This window comes from Rousettus aegyptiacus, unplaced genomic scaffold, assembly GCF_014176215.1.
Source record: "Rousettus aegyptiacus isolate mRouAeg1 unplaced genomic scaffold, mRouAeg1.p scaffold_m13_p_2, whole genome shotgun sequence".
NCBI lineage: Eukaryota > Metazoa > Chordata > Mammalia > Chiroptera > Pteropodidae > Rousettus > Rousettus aegyptiacus.
This window is the reverse complement of record NW_023416295.1, coordinates 33,079,686-33,086,429: the sequence shown is the minus strand read 5'-3', so window position 1 is coordinate 33,086,429 and position 6,744 is coordinate 33,079,686. Positions and strand designations below refer to the sequence as shown.

Genomic DNA, 6,744 nt, shown 5'->3' with positions numbered 1-6,744 from the left:
AAAATACTTGTAAATCATATCTGATAAGGGATTGATTTCCAAAATATATAAGAAACATCACTCAACAGAAAAAAATAATCCAATAACTAATTTAAAGAGTGAACTAAAGATACGAACAGACATCTCTCCAAAGAAGACATACAAGTGACCAACAAATATATGGAAACGTGTTCAAAATCTTTAGTCATCAGGAAAATGCAAATCAAAACCATAATGTGATAACATCTCATCTGTGAGGATGGCTATTAAAACAGAGAGAGAGAGAGAGAGAGAGAGAGAGAGAGAGAGAGAGAGAGAGAGAGAAAGAGAGAGAGAGAACAAGAACAGTTGTGGATAAAGATGTAGAGAAATTGAAATTGATTGGAACTCTCGTAATTTAGTTTTGAGAACTTTAAAGATAATATATACAAACTATAATATATTTACATGCCTGTTAAAAGAATGATAAATAGACATAAAATCTTGAAAATGGAATATTTAAAGAGCTGTAACACAGTATATCTTTCTATTTATTCATCTTTAATTTCATGTTTTGTATTTGTAGATGTATAGTACAGGTCTTGCACATCTTTTGTCAGATTTAAGCCTAATTATTTTATTATAAATGGTATTTATTTATTTATTTTTAGGTGAAGTAACCCTTGGTTGACCTCACAGATAGCAAGGACCTTGTCAGCTTACAGTTCCTTATTTTTTATTTTTTGTGCCTACAGCACCTGGTCTTCCTAGGTGGTCTCCCATCCAAGTACTAACCAGGTCTGACCCTGCTTAGCTTCCGAGATCAGATGGGATTAGGCTTATTCAGGGTGACATGGCCGTAGAAATAAATAATATTTTTAAAATTCCATTTTCTGATTTCTCATTTCTATTATACAGAAATACAATTGATTTTGTATATTGATCTTGCTTCTTATGAGCAAATTTACCCAAGCAATATTTTTCCAAGAGAAATGTAAACTTATAGCCATACAAAGACTTGTACCTGAATGTTTACAAGTTTTTATTTGTAATGACCCCAAACTGGATAAAACCTAAATGTCCAGCAGCAGATAAGTTGATAACCAATTTGTAATAAATACAAACACTGAACTATTTATTAAGCAGCGATAAAAACCTATGAACCATTGTTACACTAAAAATACAGGGAGAAATATCAAAATATTTGTGCTGCATGAAAGAAGTCAGACAAAAAGGAACATATGCTCGATTCTATTTTCCTAAAATATTAGAAAATGCAAACTAATTTATAAGGATTTAAAGCAATTTAGTGGTTGCCTGGGGACTGGGGTGAGAGGAAAGGTGAGTAAGAGAGATTACAAAAGACCATGAGGGAACTTTTATGGTAATGGATATGTTCAATATTTTGATTGTGATGATGACATAAATATGCAAAACTTCACAAATGGGACCAGTTAAATATGTGAGGTTTATCGTATGATTCTTATACAGCTAAAAGAAGCTGCTAAATTTCTAAAGACGTCTCAAAATATCAGGGCTGTGAAATGTCAGAATCTAATAGTTGACCTAAGTAAAAAAAAAGATAGCACCATTAAGTTCTTGGCTACTTCTCTACTCAGTCATGAATTTTTTGAGCAAATGAAAATTTATATAATGATTATAAAATATATAATATCAGTATAGCTTTATTTGTTTAGGAGATAATCATGTTAATTATCTCATTCTGATCTCTTTTTCATGCTGGTGAAATACTGAAATAAAATACCACACCCAAAAAATCAGGATAGCTTAGAGAAAGCAGAGCTCCAATTCATTTTTTTTTTTATTGTTTTGGACAAAGGTATGAGATTAAGTCATACTTATTCCCTTATCAAAGTAAGTGTTGGTGGAGCAAAGTTTTCTAACAATATATATATTATGGGAGTGCCCACCTCATGTTAAGTTTAAACATAAATACCCTGAAGTTATCTACAATGAACAATATTAGCCATTTTCATTTCAAACTTAAAAATAAAGCCAGAATATATTTGTATGATAACCCTAGTTATTTCTATTCCCTAATTTCTGAGAGCACCATCAATATGCCAAATTTTCTATGAGGCTATTGGCAGAAATATAGACTTTTTAAAAAAAAAATCAGGTGTATCTAGAAGATGAATAGCTAAAATACATAAATGTGCATTAGTGAACAATAACAAAGTAAGGAAGGACGTATTTAGAAATGTATATTGTACTTTCCTTGCATGTTTCTTGAATCTTTTTACAACCAATACTTCGAGATATTTTATTTTTCTATTGCAAATGATAATCATTATCAGACTGATAAAAAATTTATTCTTAAAATGTACTTTATAAAATAATGAAAAATAAAAATATTAACATGTGCTTTATTATTGTTTTGCAGAAAATTCCTCCTTTATGAATAGAAGGTTTTTACTGTACTCAGTATAACTTAACAAAAAGTTGAAAAAAAATTATTCTTTAGGGATTTCATTTCTAGTTTAAATGTTTTCTTTCATGGGTAGATATAAGATTTTGTTGAGAATAATGATTAATCATGGAGGATTTTTCATAGAGTTCACAGAGTGAATTTTAAATACTTAGGCGAGATGAATGTGGGGACACTGTCACAGCCATAAATCGTTGAGTATGCTGACAAGTGCTTAAGAAACTAACAAAATTCTGCTTAATTTCCATAATCATAAAGATATAAAAATTCATCTGACTAAGCATGCAATAAAGGGCATTTTGACTTTTATTATTGGTTCAATTCCAATTCAAGTTAATAATGATTAAGAGTTTTAATATTCATGAGAAATGGAATTTTTTAACATAGTAACCCTATTGAACATTTTTCACCTCTAGATCTCGATTTAAAGAAGCTTCAAATCATTTGAACATCGAGATTTTTTCCCTCTTGCTCAGAGTCTAAGCCTTAAATTAAATTATCAAGGAATGACTTAATAAATTTCTGAATAAATGTCCTGTGGAGAGATGTCTTTTAGTTAATTTTCATGCAAAACACTTACTTTATAAATAATCATTATTCTGACAGAGCGCACATTTAATTAAATAAATGACATCGAACAATTAGTGTTAAATTGATTTTTGAGATCGTTCAACTTCATTTTCCTCTGAAATAAAAAAAAAAATAGAGAAGTCAGTGTTTGCTCGTAGGATATTGGCATTTTTGAATTTGAAAGATTACACAGAACTGGAGATTTTTAACAGATATAAAATACTAAAAATATTTTTTTACATTTTCAACAGTATGCAATAAATACTTTTCATTTGAAATATCCATATTGTTAATATTTTATAATAATTATAATTTTAACATAGACTTTTTAATATAACCTATGATAAATCTTTTTAGTGAAAGGATCATAGAGTGTAGCCTTTGAAACTAAGTATACTATGCAAATATTAATTATACTATAATACTGATCATCGATAACACATATATTTCCTTAAGTGTCCCTGACTTAAACACTTGGGAAGAGTCAATAAATTTGTTCTCTGTCATATTTATTGGAAGTGTGTATCAGTCACTATGTACCAGGTATTGTGTAATTTGCCTTAATGTTTTTCCTCATTTTATCATCATAACAACCCAATGAGAACGATTTTATAATAACCAATTTATAAATATGGAAACTGAGGAATAAATTGTCAATTATTTTGCTAATATTCCAATGTTTTTGATTCACCCCCAGTTCTGCTTTGTCTCCAAAACCTCTATTCTTTCATTTTTTTTCTTATCTTAGTTTCTGGAGGTAAAAACTTAAAAAAAAATTTCTTGTTCTAGGGGGCTTATAATAAAGTAGCTAATCCAGATAAGTCAATATGAAAAAAGGAGAGTTTAATATATTGTAAGCTAGTGTTTAAGAGAGATGTCTGATATAATAGCACTGATGAGGGTAGTTATCTCAGAAGCTGTTGGAGGATTAGAAGGTGAACATGGAAAGTTCCTTAATGACTTCCTGAAGAATGAGGGAGCATTATCCATTCAAAAATAACAAAAATGATATGAGATATCAGGAAAACAGTAGGTGTGATGGCTCATAGAAAGGATTAAATAAGACTCCTGGGTTCTTGCTAACAGGTCAAGAAAAAAAAAAAACATTGTACTGTAAGGATAGTGTCATGAGTATAGTTTGGAGAGAGAGTCAGGAAACATGAAGAAGGGTTTGATGGGCCATGGTAAGGAGGTTTGACTTCATCTTTTAAGCCCTGGTAGGAAAAATGAAAAATTTAAACCAGATGTGCCTGGAGATTGTGATGTGGGGGAGGGACACAGAAAGTTATCCTATTGTATCTGTAAACTAATCACTCTGGAGGCTAGGTAGTGGATGGATGGAGATGACAAAACTACAGATGAAGAGGACGGCTGGTTCGCCCCTATGTACAGACCTCCGATGGTGACTTTTGCTTCACTTAATGTAAGCTATCCGACGACAATGTAGAGATAGCAGAGTATGAATGAAACTATTATTGGCTGACAAAATACTACAGTTAATATTCTTTTTTTTTCTTAAATTGCCTTAATTCAACTCACATTCTTCTTTCAACAATTATTTATTGAATTCTTACATGTGTCAGGCAAACTTGCTGGGCTTAACCAAGACAGCCTTAGTTTCTCTCAGCTTAACTAAAATTTAGACAGGCTTTTTTTTTTTTCCCTCAGACTTTAGGCCCCTACCTACTTTTTCTTAAAGCATTTGCTTTAGAAAATTTAAAAATACTTTCTCTGCCCTTTTGAAATGTATATAAATCTTCTCCCAGTCTCTCGTTGGTTTTACCACCCAGGAAATATCTTTCTTAAAGACTTGTGAATTGTCTCTTTGTAATGTAATCATTGAAACTGATAGAGTCCATATCTCTGTATTTGTAGGAGGGTAGTTTAACTTTGGAGAAAACTTCTTACTCTAAGTTATAAAACTACCTCCAGTCTTGCAGATAGGGGAAAGTTTACTTTTCCTTTGTGTAAGGCCTATTCGCAAATACTATTGGCCTATTACCCTCCACCTACCCGAACTCTTAAAATCTCTCCAGCCCTTTGTCTCTTCCTGGAACTGTGTATCCAGACTTAATCTACGCCCTCTTACCTATTGTTGGCAATAGTATCTGAATAAAATTAACCTCTTTTTGCTCATCTTGTCCGATGTGATTTTTTAAACAACCCTCACAGTATAACAATAAAATACCCACACACAGAGATATGTATCTATCTCTATCTATCTCTATGTCTATCTCTACCTTTATATCTTTCTATATCTATCTATATCTATATGAAGTGAGAGAGGACAATGGATTAAGAGCATGTATAGAGGTGTTATTTTAAGTATTGGACAATCAGCTTAAAGTTAAGCCATAAGAACAAGTGGCCATGAGATGAGTGAGTGTTAAACAAAGATTGTCAGATTGTCTTTTCAATGGATTGTAAATTCCAATTGAGTTGAAGTATTGATAGAGTTGAGATCTTAGCAGGAGTTTGCTGGAAAAAAAAACCCCAAAACAGAAGCTGGTGGTCAAAAAATAACTATGAAATTAAAATTGTAAAATTGTGGAAACATAGCCCTTATTATTAATGATATGGTATAGGCTATCACCATATGGGCAAACAGGAGAGGTAACATAGAAGACACAATCAGTTGAAGGAAATAATTCAAGGAACTGGAAGGCCAGTGTGTTGAAGAAACTCCTTGCATATGTTTAACATTTATGGAGCACATTCTAAAGGATGGTAATATTGGAGAAGCATTTTAGACACTGTGCCCTAGAACTTAAGTCAGGGCTCTGAAGAGCGAAAGAAATTCATGGGCTTGAGGATGAGAATAAGTAGAAAGATAGCTATAGGGAAGAATACTAAAAACTCATTGGTATCAGTAACCATTTTGCCAATGGCCAGCCTGAAAAAAAAAAATGTTATGGATGTAAGATTTTGCCCCATTTGCAAGATAATATGTTAGCCTGTCACCATTTCATGAATGCCGAGAGAGAATATAATACTCCTGGGTCAGAGGCTACAATGTTTTATCTATCATAATAGCAGCAGCCAGTGTATTAGAATTTAGAGGCCCGCCCTCAAGCCATGGTTCCCCCAAAGTAAAGCAAAGGGAGCAAAGGGAGAGCTGCACATGTAATGGTTGCATTACAGAAGAAGATCTGGAAGGCTGGTGAACCTGATTTTCTCTATTGAGAAGTAAACATGCCAATCTTTATCTTTCAAGGCAGTTTGCTATACAAATATCTTTGAAAAGTAGTCCAAACCTAGGCAGTGCCTCACTCAAAAAATTTGGAGAGATGTGACTCACAAAAAAATATCTTGCAACAACAGCAGCTATGCCAAGTAATAAATTTAACTCTTTTAAATCACCATAGATTATTGATATTTCTGTGGACAAATAGATGCATTGATTTAAAGTAGAATATACTTATTAATATAAAAAATGAAATCATTTAAAAGAACTAAATGCAAGTTGCAGTTAGTTTTTATAATTTTTAAAATACTATTTTTAATCCTGTATTATATAGCATAACTATAAAATAATAATATAAAATATTATTTTATGCTGTAAAACTGAACTTAAAACATTATCTGTGATTAATATTTTTATAGTCTGACTGCTCTTTACTATTTTTAACAAAACAAACAACACAACAATGAATGTAGACTTTACTCATTTTCCACAGTCTTTTAAAAAGCATTTAAGTTCATTATTTTTTCTTAATTTTGTCATCAAATTTGACACCTCATTGTTAAGTATCTAAGACTGGAAATTT

At 31.6% G+C, this 6,744-nt stretch overlaps 1 pseudogene; it reads right to left on the bottom strand.

Moving 5' to 3' along the window:
- Positions 1-704: 704 nt before the first annotated feature.
- Positions 705-823, bottom strand: LOC118614556 (annotated as a pseudogene).
- Positions 824-6,744: the final 5,921 nt, after the last annotated feature.